This window comes from Pelobates fuscus, chromosome 3 (genome assembly GCF_036172605.1).
Source record: "Pelobates fuscus isolate aPelFus1 chromosome 3, aPelFus1.pri, whole genome shotgun sequence".
NCBI lineage: Eukaryota > Metazoa > Chordata > Amphibia > Anura > Pelobatidae > Pelobates > Pelobates fuscus.
The window spans coordinates 126,180,624-126,207,215 of record NC_086319.1 but is presented as its reverse complement, the minus strand read 5'-3'; positions in this window follow the sequence as shown (position 1 = coordinate 126,207,215).

Below are 26,592 nucleotides of genomic sequence, written 5' to 3'. Positions count from 1 at the left end.
GTGGAACATGGGGACTTCGTTCAGCGAAACACGAGTTATTGATTTTAATACAGTTTTGTTAAAAGGTAAAAAGCACATGTTTCTCTCTGCCCAGAGATAATTAGGTTATCTGCAACCACTTAAGTTAATTATCTCCAGGATAGAGAGGAGGGGTAAGTTAATTATCTGATTGGTTCTGCATATTTTGTTACAGTCTTCCACCAGGTCCCATGTGGGAGTTCCCTTGCTGGGAGACCATCATAAAAGGGCTGAGTTTGGCCATCAATAGACACATTCGTTTTACCCCTTCATGAAGTCTCGATTCATGTTTGGGGAATTGGGAGCTATAATCACTACTTCACTCTTTTCAGCTTGGATTTCGGGAGACGCTACAAGGATCAGCACTGCACGGATAGCAGGATCCTTTACAGTCTGTATATTTGACAAAAGGAAAATTGTTTGAAGTAAAAACCTATGTTATCTAATATGGTAAGGAGAATGAATATTTATTGGAAACATTCTTTAATCTTTTTTATCCAATTATCAAAATGGTGTATGTATTTTCTATTATTATTTGAACATGCGACTCCTCTCTCCATTTCAAACTGGAATAACAATTGAGCTATAAACTGTTTCATATCTGGTGTGGTTATTTGTTTCCAAGTGCTTGCTATTAGTATTTTCGCCGCTATAAAGGAGTGGATAGTCAATACTAATTGGTCTCTTGGGTGCGGATGGCCCTCCAGTGGGCTTGGACTCTACCCAACACTCTACCCAGCCTACGATCAGCCTGCCTAGGCCGAGGGCTTCAAGGGTATTAACCCCAAAGCGTCCACCACACAGACAGAGAGTATCCCACTGCAGGCGGCGATCACACACCAGGGTCCTCTGTCGCCCACATGGTGGGCTGGACTTGGTCTCCCTGAGCCTTCAGGTCCATGGCTTGAAGACGCTGGCCCTCACTCCGGCCTGGGGCCGAAAAGATGGACTATACTGCTCCCATCGGGCCGCACCTCTTGTTGCACCACCTGCCTCCATCAGAAACATCCCACACGTGGGCATCGGTTAAAACTGGACTGACTGACTGGGGCAGGCTGCCACCGGCCGTATCAATGATATTACCTCGATAATATGTCCAGCACTATACCACATACTAAGCCTGGAGGGTAGCTTCCTAATTTGCAGCTGTCTCAACAAATTTCAAAGTAATCATACATGCACGTCTAGCCTATCAGACAGCATTACTGTTTAGAAGCACACTCAGTATGTTATGGGGGGCTACCTAAAGCAAATACAACCTGTTATGCAGCATCGCAGCCTAGTGGCACTCCTGGTAAGGTTACAGTACTGACTAAAGTAGATTTACCATGTTCAGCAACACTATCCCTCACTACTAATCTACCTACCAGTCGTTTATAGGACAACTGTGACAGGTCAATAGCCTGAAATATTCAGTCTGTTTATTCAACGTAAAAATGGGGCAGTGCAAAATGTAGGTGACTTGCTGAATAATATATGTACATGTTTGCGACCTGGCAACTACACTTCCTTACTGATGTATCTTGAGTTTACCTCTATACCCAAGCCTGTTAACGCTTTTTTTCTAGCTATGCAACATTTCATTTACCTTATTTTCAGTTCTCACCAGTTCAATCACCTAGTGCTAGGTCTTACAGTACAGTCACCTGGTGGGCTTTTCCCTACTCAGTGTGGTCAGCTTGCCGAGCAAAGTAATTTTATAACATGACAGGAGGCTTCCTATTTTGCATTAACTCTCTTTACTAAACTCCACAGCAGTAAAGAAAAACGTAAAAGTAACAAGTAAATCACTGAGCAGCATAGTATATAAGGGTCATGCTGCCTGCATAACTTCCTCTTTCTTTACTGCTCCATCGCAGACAGGTCAGAATATTTGCTCCCCTGGAGCTTTACACTTATTGTCATTACTTTTGTCCTAATTATCTGTTTGGTTTTAATTCTATTACTAACATTGCTATTTCATTACCACTCATTATCCTTTTTACTATTTCTGTGGTGGGCTGTGGGACTAGGGGCTCTCTGTGGCTTTTCTGCCCTCCTCTGCCCCTTCACTCCTTCTGGGACCCTCCCTTGGCCTTTCCCCGGTCCCCCCAGGTCTCCCCACCGCCCCCCCCTACCTGGAGTACCCTCCTGGGCTCCCTCCTTGCGACCGGTTTCGCGCCGGCCCACTTCCGCCCGCGGCAGGCCTAATAAATTTAGTTCCCGGCTTTGCGGCCTACCTCGCGGCCGCCATTTTGGATCGCGAATCTCGCAAGATTTTCGCGGCCATCTTAGTCTTGCCTCGTGCATCTCATTAGGGACTCAGTGTGCCTGTGCTAACCTGCTGTTGCCCCTGCACTGCTGTTTTTCACTCCTTTTTGTGTCTGACACCCCTGGGACTGAAGGATTACCTGCACAAGCACCAATTATCTGCTATCAATCTGCTCAGTCTCTGTCTCATCTGCTTCTATCAAGATATCCTGTGGCTGGGTCAGTCAGGTCAGTGCTGCTGCCTGTTTATTACTATTGTGACCTGCACTTAAGGGTCACAACCCTGTGCAACTGGGGTGAGCCCCCATTATAAATACGCTGCTTATTGGGAGACTAGCTGTTGCAGTTCTCTCTAACTGGGTGAGCCCCAGTTTATACACTGCTGGGGTTATTCTGGGCTTGTTCCCACCATCATATCAAATCTGACCCTACGCCTATTACCAAGACCTGGGTGCCCGTTTATTGCTGTGCCTTTCAGTGACGTACTTGCCTACCCTTGACATGGAAGATTCCCAGAACCTCCCTGTGGACTTCCAGGCCATGATTAACGCAGCTGTCGCTGCCTCTGTGGAGAAGGCACTCTCCAAGACCCGAGCTGCGGCCCCTGACGTACCAAAACGCAGACGTCCCCGCCACGAATCGGAGTCTGAATTGTCCGACCATCAGTCAAGGGATGACTCCCACCTTAAAAAGCGCCATGACAAAGGCGAAGATTATACACCCAAACCGCCTAAGGGTAAGGCACCTGCCAAACGCAAGTCCGCCAAATTACACACCCCGGCCCCGCGTCAGGAATACTCTTCAGATGAAGAGCAGGACCCTGCCCAGTCCATGTCAGTTCTGGATGAGTGGCAAGCTGATGCTTCTGACTCGGACTACGACGCATGGGGCTCGGATGAGAAGTCTGTCTCCGCTTTCATGCGAGAGACCCTCCTGGGTGCTGCCCAGACTGGAGGTATCGAGGACACTGCGGACGCAGAACCTCCTCGTGATTCAGACACTATATTGGACCCCTCGGGTCAGGCGATGTTCGACCCCCGTAACATACGGCACCCCAGATCGGGTGATTGGTCGCCTCCAGAACACCTTGCCAAGTTCATGCACCTGTGGCTTCGCAAACCTCTAGAGAAAGAGGTCCGCAGCCGACTCAGGTCTGAATGCCCACGCCCTTCCCTGCCGGATAAAGTCGCTCAGACCCCAGAATTCGATAAGGTCATGTCGACCTTCATGATGCGCAGTGATAGAGACCCCCGCCGTGGGGTAGAGAAAGGCCTATGGGGAGCCCAAGATAACCTGCTGGATTCCGTAGGCCCCCTGGCCCGCATTATGTATCTGGCGGATGATGCCTAATCCAAAGCCGACTCCTTCTCCTCCGAGGACATCAGGGAATGGGCACATGATGTTCGTGAATGGGCACAACGGTGCTTTTGTTTCATCGGAAACACTAATGTTACGCTCTCTTCGGAGAGATGAAAAGCAGCGTTGTACCGTATTAACGGCAAATTGGCAGAGCTTGGCACAAAGGAGATTGGGCCCCAGGCACAAGGGAAACTACGGAAGAATACCGCCCCGTCATCAACCTACGCGCCCTCAACGCATATGTGGTCTATTGCCACTTCAAGATGGAAGGCATCCACCTCCTACGAGACCTCCTTCGAAGTCACGACTGGTTCACCAGGCTCGATCTAAAAGACGCCTATCTGTCAGTCCCGGTACACCCGGACTGTCGAGCACTCCTACGTTTCCTCTGACACGGACGCCCTTGGCAATTCACTTGCCTCCCTTTCGGGCTCAGCTCAGCCCCATGGTGCTTCACCAAACTTCTAAACCCAGTGGTGGCCCACCTAAGATCCAGGGGCGTTCGATGCATCATCTACTTAGACAATCTCCTCCTCTTCTGCTCCGACGAACACAGGCTACACCAACACACTCGCCTGTCAGTGTCCCTACTGGAATCGTTGGGTTTCGTGGTAAACCAACAATTCCCAAACTATACAATTCCTCGGCTTCGAGATCGACTCGACGACTTGCACTCTGAGACTACCAGCCTCAAAGATCACAGCCATTCGCAAGGAGATTTGCAGGGTTCTCCGACTCAATTCCATTCCACTACGCAACCTGGCCAGGATTGTGGGACTCCTATCCGCTTCCATCCAGGCCATATTTCTGGGTCCCCTCCACTACAGGGCCATGCAACGTCTCAAGGCCAAGTACCGACGCCACAGGCCTACTTACGACCAACCCGTCCAGATGACGATGGAGGTTCGCGAGGAACTATCATGGTGGCTGGACAGCATGCAAGCCTGGAACGGCAAGGCCATATTCGGAGACACCCCAGACTTCGTACTGGAATCAGATGCCAGCCTGTGGGGATGGGGTGCCACCAACGTAACCATCTCCACGGGAGGAACATGGACGGTGCAGGAGCTCTCCATGCACATCAACTGCCTCGAGCTCTTGGCAGGATCATTCGCGATCCGCAGCTTGGCCCGGGAAAGATCCAACTGCTGCATCCTCCTACGCATGGACAATGTATCCGCAGTCCAGTACATCAACCGCCTGGGAGGCGCTCGCTCACGCCTGCTGTCGGACATCACGAGGGACATCTTCGACTATTGTCTCCCTCGCAACATCACGCTACAGGCGGAATACTTACCGGGAGAGATCAATCTCACAGCCGACTGGTTCTCTCGCCACTGGAGAGACGTCAGCGACTGGAAGCTAAACACGAGAATCTTCAGGGCCCTGGCAGCCCGGAGGGGTCCCTTTCACCTGGATCTGTTCGCTTCTTTCAACAATCACCAGACCCCGGAATTCTTCAGCTGGCTCCCGGACCCGGAGAGCAAGGCGACAGACGCCTTTCTCCAACAATGGCCGACGACAGGAGCCTATGCCTTTCCCCCATTCTCCATGATTGCGAGAACACTACACCAGATGCGGACGCAACAGATCAGCCTCCTCCTACAGGGACCCTCTCCTCCTACGATCCTTCCCGGACCTACTCACGGATCCCAAAGGGTATCTCCACCCACTCCTCCTGGAAGACCGGCTACCCCTGGTGGCTTGGTCTCTTTCCGGGGTTCCTGGCGAGTCAGCGGACTATCGCAGGCTGCTAGGGACCTCTTATGGGACTCATGGGCCCCGGGAACTAGACGCTGTTACCTTTCAGCTTGGGCCTCCCGGTCTACTTGGTGCATGGAACGGGACTCCGATCCATTTACAGCACCTATTCCCATGATACTTAATTTTCTTTCCTCCTTGTTCTTAGCTGGCCGCTCCTAACGTTCGGTCAACGTCGTTCGCTCTGCGATTTCGGCGGCTCACACCCCTGTTGGGGATCTCCCGGTCGGCAAAGACCCTCTGGTCTGCCGCCTACTCCGCGGTATTTGGCTCCGCCGCCCCCCGGCCCCCAAATACCCTCACCTATGGGATGTGGGTCTATTTCTCCGTTTTTTCAGGGATTGGCTTCCGAATGACCACCTCTCCCTACGCCAACTATCCGCTAAGTTCGCTTTTCTCCTTTGTCTAGTGTCTTTCCGACGGGTTTCCGACGTTCGGGCCTTCGATGTTGATGCCTTCGAGGTGGCCCCTGAAGGGGTCACTTTCCGCATTTCTCGTTGCACTAAGTCGGGATCGACTTCGGTTTTTTACCCCTTTTTTCCCGACGACCCGCAGCTCTGTGTCGTGTCCACCCTCCGCAGGTATGTTTCGGTCACCTCCTCACTCCGCCCCTCTACGTCGGGACAACTCCTAGTCTCCTACGTACGCCCTCATGCACCAGTCTCGGTCACCACTCTGGCCCGATGGATCCTTTCTCTTGCAGGTATAGACCCCGCTTTCGGCGCCCACTCCCTCCGCGGAGCGGCGGCGTCATCAGCCTTCCTGGCAGGTGCGTCCCTTTCGGATATTCTCCGAACAGCGGACTGGTCTCGGGAATCCACTTTCCGTACATTTTATTTTAATAAGGACAGGAGGCGAGTATTTTCCCTCCCTTCTGTTCCCTACCCTGACTCTTCGGGGGAGTGGATCTTAACCCCTTAAGGACCGGCCTGTTTTTGCGATGTTTGTACGTTAAGGACCAGAGCAGTTTTAACACTTTTGTGGTGTTTGTGTTTAGCTGTAATTTTCCGCTCTGTCATTTACGGTTCCCATACAAGTTATATATTGTTTTTTTCACGACGAGAAGGGCTTTCTTTACATACCATTATTTGTATTATGTCATATATTGTATTTAAAAAAAATATGGTGAAAAATTTTAAAAAAACATGTTTTGGACTTTTACTTGAAAAATCTGTTGCTTATCTACAAAAGCTAATGAAAAAAACTGCTAAATAGATTCAAAATGTTGTCCCGAGTTTAAAAACACCCAGTGTTTACATGCTTTATTGCTTTTTTTGCAAGTTATAGGCCTATAAATACAAGTAGGAAATTGCTGTTTCAATATATATATATTTAAAATGTATCAATAGTGACATTTTAACACCGTTATCTGTCATAAATCCCCGAAACACACCTAACATGTACACATTTTTTTAAAGTAGACAACCCAGGGTATTCAAAATGGGGTATGTCCAGTCTTTTTTAGTAGCCACCTAGTCACAAACACTGGCCAAAGTTAGCATTTATATTTGTTTGTGTGTTAAAAATGCAAAAAACGCTAACTTTGGCCAGTGTTTGTGACTAGGTGGCTACTAAAAAAGGCTGAACATACCCCATTTGCAATACCTTGGGTTGTCTTCTTTTGCAAATGGTATGCCATCATGGGGCTAATTCTCATTCCTTGGCTACCATACGCTCTCAAAGGCAACCTAACCAATCTTATATTTGACCCTGTAACTTTCACAAACACTATGAAACCTCTACATGTGGGGTACTGTCATACTCAGGAGACTTCGCTGAACACAAATATTAGTGTATCAGAACAGTAAAATATATCACAGCAATAATATCCTCAGTGAAAGAGCTGTTTGTGTGTGAAAAATTCAAAAAACTTCACTTTCACTGACAATATCATCGCTGTGATATGTTTTACTGTTTTGAAACACTAATATTTGTGTTCAGCGAAGTCTCCCGAGTAAAACAGTACCCCCATGTACAGGATTTAGGGTGTCATAGAAAGTTACAGGGTTAAACACAGTGCTAGCAAATTAAATTATCTGGACTTTCGGCCTGGGTTGGCAGGCAGGTCCCTCAAATTGCAATCATTAAAATTACTTAATTAGGTAAAAATATTACATAAATACGCACGTATAATTTTAATATACATACATATTTATATATTTGACGTCTACATGTATATTTATGAAATTATTTATGTAATTATGTATGTGGACATACGGTATGTATATTTCGTATTATTTTTATTTATTTATTTATACATAGATATATATATCATTACATTCTAAGTGTATTTTGATATAAATATATATATATATCAATATCAAAATACTGTTAGAATAAAATTGCATATATATATATATATATATATAATTTTTTTTAATTATTAAAAATTATTTTTATTTTTTGTTATTTATTTTTATTAACATATTATTTGTATTTTATAATAATATATATATACCATATATATAGTTATTATATATTGTATATATTCGTGTGTAATTTAAATATAAGTGTATTTTTATATTAATATACGTATATATAAATATAAAAATACACTTAGTATGACATTATATATATATTATATATATACATATATTATATATAGGTATATATAGATATAATACATGTATATATATATCATATATATATATACATATTATATTTTTTTTACACGGATTGTTTTTTTTTGTAACTTTATTTTATGATTTTCCACTTGCAGGGAGACTGCCTGTCAGCACAGACAGTCCCCCTGCAGGCAGACACATGGACCCCTATTGCGGTCATGTGATCGAGTGATCACATGGCCGTGGGGTCCTGATCTGCCGAGGGGGGACTGCCCGGGCAGACAGGCAACCCCCCTGGACCGGGAGGAGAGCTGATCGCCGCCGTGGGACCGACGGCGATCAGGTAAGTAGCCCCAGACCGTTATGACGGTTCAGGACCGTCAGCGGTCCAAACGCACGTTTTACCGCTGACGGTCCTGAACAGTCAGCGGTCCTGAAGGGGTTAAGGTGATGGATATGGGGATTTATTTAGTGGTTACTCTACCAGCTGGACACATTCGGAATCTCTTCCACCTCTATTCCCGTACTGCCACCTAGACAGACACTTTAGTCGTACAACATACTTACATCTAACACCTTTTACTCTATAACCAGTTTACAATCAGTCTGTATTGAGTTAATTTACTCCATTCTGTTAAAGCACACAGGCATGAACAGTTACGGTTCAGTACCTAACCGATTTTATACTCTCCTTTCAGTGTAACTTCTTCAGGACCTCCACTGGTCGGACCTCACGACTCCGTAAGATGGGATGACGACTTTGTTTGGTCTTACCCCCTATCTCGTTACCTGGAGTCTCCTCAAGTTCCGCTCGCCAGAGGCCGCAGTTACAGTTTCGTTGAGTCTCTGGACGTTCGAGCATCTATCTGGACTAGGATGTCGCTTCAAGAAAGAGGAAGTTATGCAGGCAGCATGACCCTTATATACTATGCTGCTCAGTGATTTACCGTATTTTTCGCTCCATAAGACGCACTTTTTTCCCCCTCAAAAGTGAGGGGAAATGTCTGTGCGTCTTATGGAGCGAATATGAAGCTTTACTTACCTGTCTTGTAGCGTTGGCTGGCAGCACAGAGTGCACCGCGGTACTGGAACTTGAATTTCAGGTTGTGAATTTCAGCTTGTGCACACTTCCTTTCAGTCCCGCCGGAAACCGGAACCTGAAATTCAAGTTCCAGTACCGCGGTGCGCCCTGTGCTGCCGGCCAATGCTACAAGACAGGTAAGTAATTATGGGACAAGGGGAGGGGGACAGTATGGGAGAGGAGAGAAGAATATGGAGAGGGGGATGAAGTCTATGGGGAGGGGGGGGAGATGAAGTCTATGGGGAGGGGGATGAAGTCTATGGGGAGGGGGATGAAGTCTATGGGGAGGGGGGGAGATGAAGTCTATGGGGAGGGGGGGAGATGAAGTCTATGGGGAGGGGGGAGATGAAGTCTATGGGGAGGGGGGGAGATGAAGTCTATGGGGGGGAGATGAAGTCTATGGAGGGGAAATGAAGTCTATGGGGAGGGGGGGAGAGGAAGTCTATGGGGAGGGGGGGAGATGAAGTCTATGGGGGGAGATGAAGTCTATGGGGAGGGGGGGAGATGAAGTTTATGGGGGGGAGATGAAGTCTATGGGGAGGGGGGGAGATGAAGTCTATGGGGGGGATGAAGTCTATGGGGAGGGGGATGAAGTCTATGGGGAGGGTGGGAGATGAAGTCTATGGGGAGGGAGGGGAGATGAAGTCTATGGGGAGGGGGGAGATGAAGTCTATGGGGAAGGGGGAGATGAAGTCTATGGGGAGGGGGGGAGATGAAGTCTATGGGAAGGGGGGGAGATGAAGTCTATGGGGGGGGAGATGAAGTCTATGGGGGGAGATGAAGTCTATGGGGAGGGGGGTGAGATGAAGTCTATGGGGAGGGGGGTGAGATGAAGTCTATGGGGAGGGGGAGATGAAATTTATGGGGAAGGGGGAGATGAAGTCTATGGGCAGGGGGGAGATGAAGTCTATGGGGAGGGGGGGAGATGAAGTCTATGGGGAGGGGGAGGAGATGAAGTCTATGGGGAGGGGGAGATGAAGTCTATGGCAGGGGGGGAGATGAAGTCTATGGGGAGAGGGGGGGAGATGAAGTCTATGGGGGGGAGATGAAGTCTATGGGGAGGGGGGAGATGAAGTCTATGGGGGGGGGGAGATGAAGACTATGGGGACGGGGTGGATGAAGACTATGGGAGAGAGGAGAAGACTATGGGAGAGAGGAGAAGACTATGGGAGGGGGGGAAGCTATGGGACAGGGGATAAAAAAAATATTCTGAACAAACTGTCCCATAGTAAGAAACACTATGGGACAGTTTGTTCAGAATATTTTTTTTCTGGGTTTCTTCCTCTAAAAACTAGGTGCGTCTTATGGTAAGGTGCGCCTTATGGCGCGAAAAATACGGTACTTGTTACTTTTACATTTTTCTTTACTGCTGTGGAGTTTAGTAAAGAGAGTTAATGCAAAATACTCGCCTCCTGTCCTTATTAAAATTAAGATTATTAGTACACTGAAGCTAGCATAATCTTCAATTTAATTTGTACATCTTGCATTTTATGACACACACTTGTTTGACTTATCTTGCTCTTAAAAAAAAAGGAAAAAAGTGCATATTCTATGTAAGCTTTAATATCTACCACTTTTCTTGTTTACTATAACCTTGCTGGACTGTCATAACCAGCCTGTATGTATACTATTGCACTGAAACAATAAAGAATTTAAAATTATTTTTTAAATTATTTTTTTTTTTAAATGTTTGCAGCTACTTACCCCATCATCATTATGATGATTTATTTATATCTTCATCTTGAGTTACTGGGCTTCTGTGCAAGACCTAGATTTCTTGAGCTGGATGTCCATGTTATTTATAATTGGGCCCCTGCAGAGCATACATTTTTTAAATAAAGATTTCTCTGCATGTTGCCTCCATGGAACAGTTCCAACTTATTATGCAATATGCACCTTGACTGGTAACTTAGAAAATTTACCCATTTAAATCAACATATGCAGAGACACTAATAACATCACTTGAGTTGCAATGAAATGTCTGCTTCCCAAACTGAATTTACTATTTTATTTTTGCCACCAGGCATATTGTGAACAATATGCATAAAGAAATAAAATGCAGGTCCCCAATACAAGAGTAATTGGTGGATATGTGTGTAATGTAAAAGGTAGCTTAGTGTTAGTGATAAAGTGGAGTGCTGCAAAAGATACTTGTATGCACCAATGTGAAACAAAAACTTTCATAAATTTCCTCCACTGTGCCTGTTTAATTCTATTTAACCTTTTCAGTGGCAATGGTTTGTGAGATGTGCAACTCACCATTCTTGCAGAAATATGAAAAAATGCGGCCTAAACTGTAAAAGGTAAGCAAATTAAAATATAACACTTGCTTTACATGTTTTTACAAATAAGATATGTAATGTCCTGTCTTCAGTTTGCACCACACTCTATTTAGGCCCTGGGGAGATAGCGCAGCTAAGCGGACAAGGGCACATGTAGGAGTGTGGGGATAGATGCAGGGGAGGGTGATAGTGGGTGTATTGTGTGGGTGGGGTTAGGACTATGTGAGCTAGGAGGGGGGAGGTCTTACCTCAGTGCCACTTGGGATTCGGGCCAGTAAACAGCTTCCTGTCTCTTGCTCCTGTTTGCCTGGGCCTTTAGTCTACACAGCTTGAGGGATGGATGTTGAGGCGATCCTGTCGTCCCTCAGGGCTGCTGCTGCGCTGGATGGTGGCCGGCAACTGAGGGAGCAATTTGCCAACATTACTGGAGGTATGGCTAGCGGTGTGGGCACCCCCCGTGGCCTACCCTCCCCTGGGGTAACCCTGTGGTCCCCCCTGCTGCTCCTTCTGCGGTCCCTGCCCCTGGGGGCCGCACCAGCACTGGCAGGCGTTCCCGGCCGCCTGCCAGGCTCTCCCCTGATCCTACTCCTCGGGCCCGGTTGAGGACTGGGAGCCCGGGCCCGAGGCATTGCCGGAACCGCGTGTCTGGGGCTCCAGACACGCGGCCTACCGCAAGGAGGAGTGTTTTGCGGCCTTCTGCGGCCGCGCGCGTGGCACGACCTTCAGACACGAGGCCTGCCACTGCCGCGCGGCCAGCCGCCTCTATTGCCGCACGGCCTTCTACTTCCAGGCCGGGGATGCGGCCTACGTCCGCCGCGCGGCCTGCTGCCTCCGCAGCCGCGCGGCCTCTCACTACTAGGCCGGGGATGCGGCCTGCTTCCGCCGCGCGGCCCCCTGGAGCGGTTGCCGCGCGGCCTACTCGTGGATCCCCTTCTACACCGGCCCCCCCGGCCGCCTGTGCTGGTTTGCGGTCCGGGGGCGGTGGGCGGCCGCCCGGCAACGATCCAGGTCCCCCCGAGGCCGGCGGGGCGGTAGGGTGGTGAGTAGGCCCTCGCGGGCCGCGCGGGTTACCTCTGTACCGCCGTTGAGGGTCCGGGGGGGTCTCCCTGCCCGTCGGGAGCCTCCTCTGCCAGTGAGGAAGGCTCCCAGGGCGCTGTCTCCCCTCCTTCCCCTGCTCGTTCCACTATCTCTTCCAAGGGGCCCAGCTTACCCTTTCCTGGGCCCCCTGGTCCCCCTCCCTCTTGCCTGGTTTCTGCCCCCCCCTCTCCTCCTCTGGGGGGCCTCCTCCCCCTCTCCCTTCTTTTCTTACCCCTCCCCCCACTTTTCTTACTCCTCCTGTCTTTTCTTCCCCTCCTTCTGGTCCCCATTCCTCCCTGTCTACTCCCCCTCTTTTCTATCCTGCCTCCTCTGCCCTGCCTGGCCCCCCTCCCCCCCTGCAAGTCACTTACCTCGGCCATCTCCGCTGGGGCATGGGCTCACGTCCTCTCTGCTGCTCTCTTCTCAGGATACTGCTGCACTTCATGGACCCGTCCAGCAGGTGGCGTCTGGATCCCAGCTGATGTCTTCAGTGGATGCTGGAACTGCAGTTTCCTTGCCTCAGCCTTCTGTGAGCGCAGTGCCGGGCTTGGATCGCCAGTCTGCGACCGGTGAGTACATTATTCCTTCCGTTTCTGGCGCTGCGGGTCCCGGGTTGGGGGGGTTCCTCTTAGGTCTTAGGGATTTTTTGGATCAGTGTGAGAAGGGGGTGGCGGTTAGCGGTAATGCTATTGATGGTCAGCTCCGGTCAGCGTGGTCCCCTGCCCTGCTCCCTCCTCAGGTTCAGTCTTCTCCTACTACTGGGTCCCTTCCCAGGTCGGGTGGCGGTGCGGTGCCTCTGGGTTCCCCGGCGCCCACGGTGGCCAGTGTTGGTTCCGCCGCGGGCGATGCTTGTCTCGCGGTCACGGACGTGGCGCGGGGTGCTGCTTACATGTGCTGGTCCGGCCCCCTGGGCTTGCACTTGAAGCAGGAGACTAAGGAAAAAATTTGGAAGGGGGAGTTTGTAGAAATATTTTCCCTTCTGCCGCTGGAGGAGGCTCCTCCCGTGGCGGACAAGGACAGCAAGGAGTCGGAAAAGGATAGGGAGAAGCACCGTTATCGCAAAATTCCCCAAAACTTTGGGAACTGGATTCGGGCTTTCTCTATTTTAGCCAGCGTGGTGGGAGAGAAGTCTCCCCAGAAGTGTTCCGCTCTGTTCTGTTATCAGGACACAATTTGGAACGCTTGTCGCACCTATGGGGGATTAGGTTGGTGGAAGTACGACGAGCAGTTTCGACAGCGACTGGCAGTGCGTCCCTCGCTGTCGTGGGACCAGATGGATATCGGCCTATGGCTTTCCATCATGACTCGTCCTACCCCTCAACAGGGTGCATTTTCGTCTTTTCTTGGGGGGGGCCGGTGGGGGCGCATCCTCCTCCTCATCGGCCTCCAGTCCGAGGTCCAGCTGACAGTCTCTGTAAGTGGGGGTCCTCGTGCCGGTTTAAGCACGAATGCTCCGGCTGCGGTGGGGCCCATCCTGCCTCCCGCTGTTTCAAGCGGGGCAAAACGGGGGGAAAAGGGGACATGGGGGCAAAGGGCGACGACGCCGGTCCTCGTAAACGTGATGCGCCCGTGGCTCGACCTTTATGAGAATCGGGCTGCGGCGCGTATCTTAGTGGAGGGGTTTGACCAGGGGTTTTGGATCCCGTTCGCGGAGCGCCCCCCTCTGCTCTCCGTCCGGAACCTCAAGTCCATGCGGGCTTTTCCTCAGGTGGTGCGGGAAAAATTGGATAATCCTTGGGTCGGATGGCCGGCCCCTTCTCCACCCCGCCGATGGCGAATTTACGGGTTTCTCCCTTGGGTGTGGTGCCCAAGAAGGACCCCGGGAAATATCGTTTGATTCACCATTTGTCATACCCTCGTGGTGGATCGGTGAATGACGACATTTCCACGGAACTTTGCAGGGTTTCCTACGCATCCTTTGATGCGGCGGTTCGCATGGTGAGAGCGGCGGGCCCGGGGGCGCTGCTGGCTAAGGCGGATGTGGAATCCGCTTTCCGGCTGCTCCCGGTGCATCCGGATTGCCATCATCTTTTGGGGTGTGCCTTTGAGGGCCAGTTTTTTGTGGACATGTGCCTCCCCATGGGTTGCTCACTGTCCTGTTTTTATTTTGAGTGCTTTAGCACTTTTCTGGAATGGGTGGTGCGGAGGGAGGCGGGGGTCGCTTCCCTCCTGCACTACCTGGATGATTTCCTGTGTGTAGGCCCGGCGGAGTCGCACGTCTGTGCTCTCCTGCTGCGGGTTCTCGGGGAGGTGTTTCAGCGCTTCGGGGTCCCGCTGGCGCACGACAAGACGGTGGGTCCGGTCACGTGCTTGAGCTTTCTGGGCATCGAAATTGATAAGGTCTTGGACCTGCGCCTCACGGTGTCCCGTGCCCTGGGGCGGCGTAAGATCCAGCTGCGCTGCCTGCAGTCTTTGCTGGGGAAATTCAATTTTGCCTGTCGGATCTTGCCAATGGGGCGTATCTTTAATAGGCGCCTGGCGGCGGCGACATCGGGGGTCGCTCATTCGCTACATTTTGTCCGGCTTACCCAGCCCTTGCGGGCCGATTTGGCTGTCTGGGACTCCTTTTTGGCCTCCTATAATGGCAGGTCTTACTGGCAGGCCCCGGAGGTCTCTAATGCAGACCTCCATTTGTTTACCGATGCGGCGGGTTCGGCCGGCTTTGGAGCCATTCTAGGCGCAAAATGGTGCGCTGACTCGTGGCCGGAGACCTGGTATGCGGCGGGGCTCACACGGAATCTGGCGTTTCTGGAGCTCTTCCCAATTTTGGTTGCATTAGAGGTATGGGGTTCCCTGCTGGTGGATAGGTGGGTGGTCTTCCATTGTGACAACTTGGGTGTAGTCCAGGCTATTAACCAGCTGTCTGCATCTTCCCCCCCCGTGGTTCGCTTGCTCCGGCGCCTAGTGCTGCGCTGTCTAGAGCTGAATGTGTATTGTAGGGCTGTGCACATCCCGGGTGTGCGTAATGTGATGGCCGATGCTCTCTCTCGTTCGCAGTGGGACGTGTTTCGGGCCGTGGCTCCACAGGCCGAACTGGAGGGTGTCCCGTGTCCGACAGAGATGTGGTCCTTGGGTCTGGCAGACTGATGGAGTTGGTCCGTGGGTCGGTCACTGCGGCCACCTGGGACCGCTATAATAAGGTTTGGAGGGAATGGGAAGGGTGGGAGGGGGCCTACGGGGGCTTTCAGGACTCATCCTCTCGTCTGCAGGGTTTGGTTCGGCTCTTGGGGGACTGGGAGGCTGCGGGATTGTCTCCCTCGGCCATTTCGGCACGCTTGTCAGGACTCAGCTTCCTGTTTAAGTTACGGGGTTGGGAGGACGCCACTAAGGCGTTCATTGTGCGGCAGGCACTAAAAGGCTTGAGACGGGGGAGGGTGTCTGTGCCGGACTCAAGGCGTCCTGTTTCCGGCACACTCCTAACTGCTTTGTGTGCGGCGTTGCACGGGGTTTGCCATTCGGATTTCGAGGTTCGGCTGTTTCGCCTTGCCTTTTCCCTGGCATTCTTCGGCGCCATGCGGATTGGGGAGCTAGTATGCCCCAGCCGGCAGCAGGTAGGGGGGGTGCTATTTGGTGACGTTTCGTGCGTCACTGATCAGATCTCGTTCCGGATTCGCCGCTCTAAGACGGATGTCTTGGGGAAGGGTAAGTGGGTCCGTTTGGGGGCTGTGCCGGGTTCCGGCATTTGTCCTGTGTGGTCCTTTGGGGAATATTGTGCTGTGCGCTCTTCTCCTGCGCTGCCTCTCCTGGTGCATGGGGATGGGAGTTTCCTTTCCCATTTCCAGTTTGTTAGAGTGTTTCGTTTGGGGTTGGAAGCAATGGGGTTGCATAGCAGGGAGTTCGGGGGCCATTCCTTCCGTATTGGGGCGGCGACCGAGGCCTCTCGGCTAGGCATGCCAGCGCAGGTGGTTCAGAGGATTGGTAGGTGGGACTCAGGGCGCTATATTTCCTATGTTCGTCCGGCCGGTTTATTGACGTGATTTCTTTCCACAGTTTCTGTTCCCCCCCAGGATCTGGATCGTCGGACACTCTTATGTTTACTGGGCTGGGCAGCGGGCGGCGGTTCGGCCTGGAGGTTCGAGGTTGGGTTTCACGTCTTCCGAATCGGAAGTTCGATGGCTCGGGGCGCAGGGTATGTGGTGGTCACGGCTCCTCCCCGAGTTGGTGCGGCTGTCTATGCTCCTGGGTGCGCCGAGTGTCCTAGTGATCCACCTGGGGGGGAAGGATCTGGGTTCGGTGCCCATTTGGGATTTAATCTCGGCAGTGAAGCGGGACTTGGCCCGCATCTTGGTTTTGTTCCCGGGCGTGCGCTTAATCTGGTCTGAAGTTATCGCCCGCAACTATTGGCGTGGCGCCAGGAGTCAGAGTGCCATGGAGCGTTGCCGGCGCAAGTTGAACAGGCGGGTTTCCCAGTTTGTTTTGGGGGCTCAGGGACTCCCGGTCCGCCATAAGGTTTTTGAACGGGAGGCGGCTCATTTTTTTTGTAGGGACGGTGTACATCTCACGGAGGTGGGCTCGACCTTTTTGATCTCGCCCTGCAGGAGGCGGTGGAACAGGCCATGGGTGGTTTTGGTGCAGTTCCCCGCTGATTTAGGGGTAAAACAGCGGGTCTGGTGGCGGGGGTATGTCCTTGCCAATTAAGTTTGGTTATGTTAAGGATGGAATAAGTTCCTCATGTTTTCAGGTCTCAGCCTCCCCTGATTCAAAAGGTTTAACTTTAGGTTGCCTGAGGTCTCGTGCCCATCGAGCGTGGATAAGGTCGGCTGATGGCAGGCATTGGAATATGTTTTTATGACGGGGGGGAGGTGAGAGGCAGTGGTGTTTAGGAGCCACTGCAGGTTTTTATTGGCAAGGACGGGGGGTTCTCTGTATAGCACTGTATGTTGAGTTGTATATATATATATGTTATTTATGATTATTTGTTCTAACAATTTCGTTACAGAAAGAAGAGTTTAATATATGGAGTTATGGGTGTGTTATACAGTAATTTATTTATGTTATAATAAATGCTGTGGCCTGTTCATCCATACCACGTTGTCTGTCGTTATTGGGGGGAGGTTGAATGGGTTTAATTATGTTTATGCTTCATCGTAATTCCCCACTACGTACATACAAGTGTCTATCATTATTAAGTACTAGTATTAGAAAAATACTTGGTTTAGCTAAGCACACTGTCTTGAATTGAGTGCGGTTCCTTTTACTATTTTCACAATTCCTTATTAAGTATCAGGTTGGGGGATAGGATCCAAGGATGAAGACACCAGAGGAGCTACAGTTCATGCAAGAAATGCCGGGACAATCCAATAGGTGAGATCAGGAATCAGAGTCCAAAAAAGGTATGAATGCACTATAGTTCAGTAGGCTGAGGGAAGACACCACTACACTATACAGAGTGCACAGAATGACTGAGCAGCCTTCTTATTATGTTCTGAGCTTTTAAACAAAGTGCCTGACAGGTCACAATCCCACTGCTCCTTCCTTGGTATGCTGTATCATATTACAGTAAACTGTTGGGAGACAGCCGATCCAAGCGCGGGACCCACCCGCACCCCAATATGGGTGCCCCCGGCCCAGAAGAATGTGTCTCCTGGTTAGGCACTGGCTATGGAGGACCAGTGACTATGGAGGGCATCAGCATTCACGTGCCCACTGTATTTCTGTTACATCATGGGTCCTGCACTTTTGTGGATGACAGGTTGTGCAGGAGAAGGTAAGTGAGGCTCTGACATTAAATGGACACGATAGGTACCCAGACCATTTTAGCTTTTTTAGGCGGTCTGGATGCAGTGTCCTTATTGCACTTAGTGCTGCAATGTTATACACTGCGGTTCCATAGAAAGTGCAGTGTTAACATTGCAGCACTAAGTCTGTCTCCAGTGCCACTGGAGGAGCTTTGTGCATCCCAACGGACCTTTGGTCCGGGAAATGATGCTGGATATCATTCAGCGCCAAATTTGTTCCCGTAGGAAAGCATTGAATCAAGATGCCAAAATAGGCAGAGCCACGGCCTAGTGCCGATGTCCCTCAAGGTAAGTAAATAAAGAACCCTTTATTCACCCGGGTGGGGGGGCTCAAGGGAGGGGCAGGCAGAGGAAGAAATAGTGCCAGTAATACAGTTTTGGATTACTTGCAGTTATAGTATCCCTTTAAGTTTTGCTCCTTCCTGTACTCACAAATTTCAAAATCTTCACTCTCCTATGCTAACTCAACCTTCTCCCTTCTTTTAAATTATTATTATTATTGCAATTTATATAGCGCCAACAGATTCCGTAGTGCTTTACAATATTAGGAGAGGGGGGATTTAACTATAAATAGGACAATTACAAATAAACTTGCAGGAAACAATAGGTTGAACAGGACCCTGCTCGATCGAGCTTACATTCTATAGGAGGTGGGGTGTAAAACACATTAGGACAGGAATTTGCAATCAAATAAGGTGGACTGCCCTTTAGGAGAGGGCAAGAGACAGGTATGTGAGGTATTGGTTAGTCTTGGAGGCCATAAGCTTTCCTAAAGAGATGGGTTTTAAGGCACTTCTTAAAAGATGCAAGACTAGGGGAGAGTCTGATGGCGGTAGGCAGGCTATTCCATAGGAAGGGAGCCGCCCGCGAGAAGTCCTGCAAGCGCGAGTTGGCCGTACGAGTGCGGACAACGGACAGGAGGTGGTCACGGGCAGAGCGGAGAGACCGAGAAGGGACATACCTATGGATCTGTGAGGAGATATAAGAGGGGCTAGAGTTGTTCAGTGCTTTATAGGTGTGAGTTAGTACCTTGAATTGACTCCTATAGCATACAGGAAGCCAATGTAAGGACTGGCAGAGGGGTGAGGTGTGAGAGAAACGACTAGAGAGGAAAATCAGTCTAGCAGCAACATTCATTACGGACTGTAGGGGTGCAGTACGGCTTTTGGGAAGACCAATCAGGAGAGGGTTACAGTAATCCATGCGGGAAATTACTAGAGCATGGACAAGCTCCATGGTAGTATCTGGTGCAAGAAAGGGGCGGATGCGGGCTATGTTTTTAAGATGGAATCTACAGGATTTGGCAACATGCTGGATGTGAGGCTCAAAGGTGAGACCAGAGTCAAGTATGACGCCAAGACATCGCGCTTGCAAGGATGGACTGATGTTGGTACCACAAACTTGAAGGGAGAGCGAAAGAGGAGGATCAGTATTAGGAGGAGGAAAGACAAGGAGCTCAGTTTTTGAGAGATTGAGTTTCAGAAAGCGGGAGGACATCCAGTCAGAGATGGAAGAAAGGCAAGCAGTGACACGTTGCAGGACAGCAGGGGAGAGGTCCGGGGAGGAGAGATATAGCTGGGTGTCATCAGCGTACAGGTGGTAGTGGAATCCAAAAGAGGTAATAAGTTTGCCAAGAGAGGCAGTATAAAGAGAAAATAGAAGGGGACCAAGGACGGAGCCTTGGGGGACTCCAACCGAGACAGGGCGAGGGGAGGAGGTATCATTAGAAAAGGAGACACTGAATGAGCGTTGGGAGAGATAAGAGGAAATCCACTCTCTCCACATTCTCTAAGCACCGATAACAGATAACTTTTCGTCCAACAAAGAATGCTGATCTCCCTTATCAATAAAATTAAATATAGATCTTTACAGGACTTAAATTAATGGCCAAGTAATTTGTTAGAATATTTTGAAAAAGCACCCAACAAATAAAAACAGACACCTAGATACTGTTGATCTTTAAAATAGACTCCTAGATACTGATGATCTTCACACAATAAGTAAATAAATAAATAATGAAATCAGGAAGATTACCTTGTTTTTCTTTGCAACAGTTAACAGTTTGTGCTAGACTCGCTTTTGCTGAAAAGATTGCAGATGAGGTGCTAGCAAAAACGTTTCTAGATTCAAAAAAATCCTACGGCTTGAGCTCCCAGCAAAAAAATGAATGAATCATTCCTCAGGGCCGTCTTTCTGCATGGGCATGCTGGGCACTTGCCTGGGGGCCCCACATGCTGCCCAGCGTGCCCAGGCCGACAGGGGAGATCCTTTGATTTCCCCTGCCGGCCCACGGAGATCCGGCCCTGCTTACATGCTGTGGGTCGGAAGGACCCCAGGTCCTCCCTCCCACTAGTGAGAGGGAGGACCTGGGAGGAGCTGCAGGCTGAAGATCTATTACTTTCCTAATCCTCCTTCAAGGTAAGACAAAGAGGTGGTGGGGGGGGGGTTCTTTTTAATTAAAAGAAACAAAAAACTCTTATCCCTATGCACCCTCCCCCTTACACACACAGCACCCTTCACACACAGCACCTCTCACACACACACACACACTGAACCCCTCACACACTAAACCCCTCAAACAAAAACAGCAACACTCAACCCCTCACATATTATTAATTATTATTATTATTATATTATTATTTATATAGCATCAACAAATTCCGCAGCGCTTTACAGTGGGTGGATGAACAAACATGTAGTTGTAACCAGACAAGTTGGACACAAAGGAACAGAGGGGTTGAGGGCCCTGCTCAATGAGCTTACATGCTAGAGGGAGTGGGGTAAAGTGATACAAAAGGTAAGGATAGTATTATACTAATGAAATTTGTAAAAGAGGAATAAGTCTGGAGCTATTAACAGTTTAATAGATATGCTTTTATGAAGAAGTGGGTTTTTAATGATTTTTTTGAAGGAGTGGAGACTTGGTGAGCATCTAACGGAGGAGGGAAGTGAGTTCCACAGGAACAGTGCAGCCCTTGAGAAGTCTTGAAGGTGAGCATCAGAGGTGGGAGTACGGACAGAAGATAGACGTAAGTCTTCAGCGCAGCGTAAGGGCCTAGACGGGACATACTTGTGTATTAGGGAGGATAGATAGGTGGGAGCTGCATTATGTAGAGATTTGAAAGCATGAACCAGAATTTTAAATTGAGCCCTATATTTTACAGAAAGCCAATGTAGGGACTGACAGAAAGGTGAGGTGTGGGGCAGACAGGAAGATGAGCATCGTCGCCACATTCATTATGGACTGTAACGGCACAAGATGGGAGCTCGTAAGAGCTGTATTCAGAAGTAAGGGCATGTAATTAGCGGTCTGTTTGCATGTATTCAGCAGTGTGTGCATGGATTCAGCGGTCTGTGTGCATCGATTCAGCAGTCTGTGTATGCATTTAGCAGTCTGTGTATGCATTTAGCAGTCTGTGTATGCATTTAGCAGTCTGTGTATGCATTTAGCAGTCTCTGTGTATGCATTTAGCAGTCTCTGTGTGTGTACTTAGCAGTCTCTGTGTGTGTACTTAGCAGTCGCTGTGTGTGTATTCATCAGTCTGTGTGGATGTATTCAGCAGTCTGTGTATTTGTATTGTATGAATGTGCTGTATTTGTTGGAGGTACCAATAAATATAAGCTTAATTTTATCGATAATTTAAATGTTTATTCCTGTGAGTGGTTTTGTAGACAGGGCCCCAGTGTACCGCTTTGCCCAGGGGCCTATATTGTTGTTAAAAATGATTATAGAGCTTAAACAGGACAGTACATTGCTTTGTCTCTCACATTCAAGTATGTCAACAAGAAGTGGCCACCTGATAACCCCTCCCCCGGCGGGCACCTGTCTCCTGGTCAGATGCGGCAAGGGAGCTGTGTTCACTCTGTGCAGCTCCCTCGCTTGCCATTTGCTGATGCCGAGAGCCGGAAAATTACACCCTCGCCGGGTGAAGATTGATTATTTTGTTTTGCTTTTTTTTTTTTTAAATGCATCGGTTATTTTTTGGGGCTGAAAAAAGAAGATTTTAGAAGAAAGAAAACATCGAATTGTAAGTTGTTTTTTTTTTTACAGATACTTAGTTAAAGGTCCCCCCCTCATTATTTTTAGGGTGAGGGGGTAGGTAGGGGTTAATTTTTGGGGGGAACCCTAGTCACCTGAGGGCAACATTTTTATTTAGGCCCCCCCATCCGCCGCTCAGGGGTGGGGGCCGTGGGAGGACAATAGGTCCCCCCCTATTGGTATTTAGGGCCCCCACCCGCTGCTCAGGGTGGGGGCCAGGGGGAGGACAATAGGTTCCCCCCTTATTAGTATTTAGGCCCCCCACCCGCCTCTAGTATTTAGGACCCTCCTTATTCGGTAATTCAGAAATTCAGTAATTTTGGAATTTCGGGACTTCAACCATTCGGCAATTCTGCAATTCATCTATTTGGACATTCGGAAGTACCCGAATGTCCGAATTGCCCAAAATTTGTCCGAAATCACATTCGGCCTGAAACGAATTGCACATGTCTACACTTAAGGCACTTTAACTTCAGTGAATGTGTGAGTGGCCATTTGTGAACACTACACTTGTGTTTTTTTTATATAAACTGTTCTATGCTATGTATCTTTGTTTGTTATTGGTTTAGCAGATCATTACCCATCTTAAAAGCAGATCGATCCTCCCGCGAGCAGGCTGTGGGGAGCGATGCCGCACATTCCCATGGCAACGCTCCACACAGCATTGCGCAGGAGGATCTGCAGCCAGACATACAGTACTTACCACCACCGGCTGTGTCCCCCCCCCCCTCCTTCACCAAAGGTAAGAAGAAGGGGGGGTAAAGATTTTAATTATAATAAAAAATCCCCCAAAATTGCTACCTGCAGCAATTACACACAGCACCCCCCACACAGCACCCACCCACACATAGGTCTGGACCTCGAGGACTCATGTCTGTCGGTTTCCGTCGCCCTAGACTGCCGTCGCTTCCTCCGATTCCGGTGGAGAGGACAAATATGCCAGTTTACATGTCTGCCATTTGGCCTCAGTTTGGCTCCGTGGTGCTTCATGAAGCTGCTGAAACCAGCAGTACCTGGATGTGTACCTGGATGACTTGCTAATTTTTTGCGAATCCGCTTCCAGGCTACGATTGCAGACAAAATTTTTCGTTCACTTTCTGGAATCTTTGGGTTTCATATTGAACAGACAAAAGTCATCTCTCTCTCCTTCCCAGTCGGTTCAGTTCCTCAGTTTCGATATCGACTCGAAGAATGGCGTACTGCGCCTTCCTACAGCAAAGATAGCTTCTATACGGAAAGAAATCAGACGTGCCTTACGGATGGATACGATCCTTCTCAGGATGCTCACTCAGATTGTGGGACTCCTTTCCTCCTCCATACAAGCGATATTCCCGGGACCACTACACTACAGGACCATGCAGCGACTGAAGGCGAGATACGCACCGGTCACTCATACGACCACTGGATTCCACTTTCAACAGACATAAGGACGGAACTCTGATGGTGGCTACTTCAAATACAAGCTTGGAATGGCAAAGCGATCTTTGGCTCTTCCCCGGATTTCATCGTGGAGTCGGACGCCAGCCTCTTGGCCTGGGGCGCCCACTGCGCAGACGCGTCCACAGGAGGTCCTTGGCAAGGCGAGGAGACCGATCTACACATCAACTGTCTAGAATTGATCGCAGGGTCCTTCGCCATCCGCAGCCTGGCCAAAGACATGTCGAACTGCTACATCCTACTCTGCATGGATAACATCTCAGCGATACAATACATCAACCGCCTGGGCAGGACCAGAACTCGGGCTCTCACAGAGGCCATGAAGGACATTTACAAATGTTGCCTATCTCGGAATATCACGCTGCGGGCAGAATACCTACCAGGAATCTCCTACCTGATGACAGATTGGTTCGCGCGTCACTGGTGAGACAGCAGCGATTGGCAACTCAACACCTCGATATTCCAAGAATTAAAAGAGTGGAAAGATCCACTACTGCTAGACCTATTCGCCTCCAGGACCAAACACCAACTTCTGAGATACTACAGCCTGCTCCCGGATCCAAGCTTCGAAGCGGTGAATGCATTCCTGCAAACGTGGCCGCGCCACGGGGTATATGCATTCCCACCGTTCTCCATGATAGCAAGGGTGCTTTGGTACACACGCACCCAGGGCCGGCGCTACCATAAGGCGGCCCAGGCGGCCGCCTTAGGGCGCACCGGCCCTGGGGGTGCAAAATCAGGCTGACCGGAAGGAGGGAAGCGCACTGCGCTCCGCTCCAGCCGACGACCTATTGTAGCGTGGCCGAGCGCTACCAGGGTCGCAGGGGGCCCGGCCGCCCCTGCGACCCGGTATGTACCCACTGGGCCAGCCTCTTCCCCTGGGGGGCCCAGGAGCCGGCCACCTCAGGGCCCCCCGAGGCTGGCCCTGGTATCACCGGGTATCCGGTTCTGCGGGCGCGTGAGGGAGCACTCTCCCATGTGTGCTTTCTCTTCAGCTCCCTCGCGCCCCGCTTACTGATACCGGAGCCGGAAGATGACGTCATCTTCCGGCGCCGGCATCCATACGCGGTGCGTGAGGGAGCTGAAGAGGAAGCACACATGGGAAAGTGCTTCCTCTTCAGCTCCCTCGCGCACCGCGCCCGCCAGCCAGCCTACCTGCCTGCCTACCTACCTGCCCAGGAGCCCAGCAGCACCACTGGACCCCAGGGAATCCCTTCAGCACTCCAAAAGGTAAGGAGGCTGGGGGATTAAATAAAAAAAAAACATGTGTTAGTGTGAGTGTGTCTACTAGTGTCAGTGTGTGTGTCTGCTAGTGAATGTCAGTGTGTATGTCTGCTAGTGTCAGTGTGTGTCTGCTAGTGAGTGTCAGTGTGTGTGTCTGCTAGTGAGTGTCAGTGTGTGTGTCTGCTAGTGAGTGTCAGTGAGTGTGTCTGCTAGTGAGTGTCAGTGAGTGTGTCTGCTAGTGTCAGTGTGTGTGTCTGCTAGTGAGTGTCAGTGTGTGTGTCTGCTAGTGAGTGTCAGTGAGTGTGTCTGCTAGTGAGTGTCAGTGAGTGTGTCTGCTAGTGTCAGTGTGTGTGTCTGCTAGCGAGTGTCAGTGTGTGTGTCTGCTAGTGTCAGTGTGTGTGTCTCCTAGTGAGTGTCAGTGAGTGTGTCTGCTAGTGAGTGTCAGTGAGTGTGTTACTGTGTGTCTCTGACTGAGTGTGTTTGTGTGTGTATTAGTGAGTCTGTTTGATGTCTGTTAGTGAGTGTGTGTTTTTCAGTGAGAGTGTATGTTTTGTAAGTGAGTGTGTATGTAAGTCTGTCGCTGAGTGTGTCTGTCAGTAAATGTGTGTGTCTGTTAGCTGGTGTGTATGCATCTGTTCGTGAGAGTGTGTGTGTGTGTGTCTTCTGCACTTACCTTTCTCCAGCGCCGGACTCCCTTGGCGCTGGGGATCCCTCCGCCTCTCAGCTCCGAATGTTCTTGCCGCGCACGCATTCAACTCAATGCTTTCCTATGGACGTTCAGTGTCTTAGAATAGCGGAAGCTCCTCTAGCGGCTGTCAGTGAGACAGCCACTAGAGGCTGGATTAACCCTCTGAAACTGCTATGTTTTCAGCTGCAGGGTTAAAACTAGAGGGACCTGACACCCAGACCACTTAATTGAGCTAATGTGATCTGGGTGTCTGTAGTGGTCCTTTAAGTGTGTGTGCATCTGCATGCACTGGCGTACATACCGCGGTCACCGCGGTCGCAGGGGTCACAGCCCTGCAACCCCTGCGACCAGGTGCCCGCCGCCATGTGTTGCTGCCCTGGCCCGAGCAGAGTAAGCGCGAGGGGGGGCGGCAATTTTCGCACCGGGGCCCCATGGGTCATGTGTACGCCACTGCACCTACCCTGGTGTCTGCCGCAGGCTGTGTGGAGGGGGCGGGGATATGAATGACATCATATCCCTGCTCCATGTGTACCACACAGCGTGGCTGGCGCCCTGTGATGGGGCTGGGCTGCATGACAGGACTCCAAGGAGCCAGACAGCATGCACCCAGGGGACAAGATTGAACTGATGTAAGTATGTAATTGTGTATGTCTCTGTATGTATGTATGTCTCTGTATGTATGTATGTATGTATGTATGTCTCTGTATGCCTGTATGTCTTTGTATGTATGTTTCTGTATGCCTGTATGTCTCTGTATGTACAAATGTATGTGTCTGTATGCTTGTATATCTTTGTATGTATGTTTCTGTATGCCTGTATGTCTCTGTATGCCTGTATGTCTTTGTATGTATGTTTCTGTATGCCTGTATGTCTCTGTATGTACAAATGTATGTGTCTGTATGCCTGTATGTCTTTGTACGTATGTGTCTGTATGCCTGTATGTCTCTGTATACCTGTATATATGTACGTGTCTGTATGACTGTATGTCTCAGTATTCGTGTATGTCTTTGTATGCCTGTATGTATGTATGTGTCTGCATGCCTGGATGTCTCTGTATGTATGTTTCTGTATGTC